The sequence below is a fragment of the Sinocyclocheilus anshuiensis genome, unplaced genomic scaffold, assembly GCF_001515605.1.
Source record: "Sinocyclocheilus anshuiensis isolate Anshui unplaced genomic scaffold, SAMN03320099.WGS_v1.1 scaffold318, whole genome shotgun sequence".
Lineage (NCBI taxonomy): Eukaryota > Metazoa > Chordata > Actinopteri > Cypriniformes > Cyprinidae > Sinocyclocheilus > Sinocyclocheilus anshuiensis.
In genome coordinates, this window is record NW_015547653.1 from 104,722 (window position 1) to 105,139 (window position 418).

General features: G+C 30.6%; 1 pseudogene; it reads right to left on the reverse strand.

Moving 5' to 3' along the window:
* LOC107702042 (dynein heavy chain 2, axonemal-like) overlaps nt 1–418 on the reverse strand; it is a 153,203-nt pseudogene that overhangs the window by 104,464 nt on the left and 48,321 nt on the right.

Below are 418 nucleotides of genomic sequence, written 5' to 3' on the forward strand. Positions count from 1 at the left end.
ATAATTTCGTTTTGTGAGGAGAACTGTTGAGGAAAAATAATAGAGCACAATTTGAAGTTCATCATGGTGAAGTTGGACATTCTGGCGGTGATTGTAAGAATAATAAATGCATGTTGCCTATTTCCAATGTTTCTCTTTCTTTTTGGTATTATCACGTGTGTAGACACATTTCATGATGGTAAGTTTAATTTCCTTTGTTTTTAAACTTATAGTCAAGCTATAACGTAGGCTATTTGATATTTATCATACATTACTCAAATCATGCAGGATTAAAAACGAATTCTAAGCAAAAACGTTAAGCTTTTTTTTCCTTTCTGGTAGCCTAGTTCGGAGGTCTCTTTTGGCCCGTTTTTAACTAAATAAAAAAAACTGTTTTATTTATTTAGTGGCAGGGAATTTAAATTTCATTTTTTTTTTT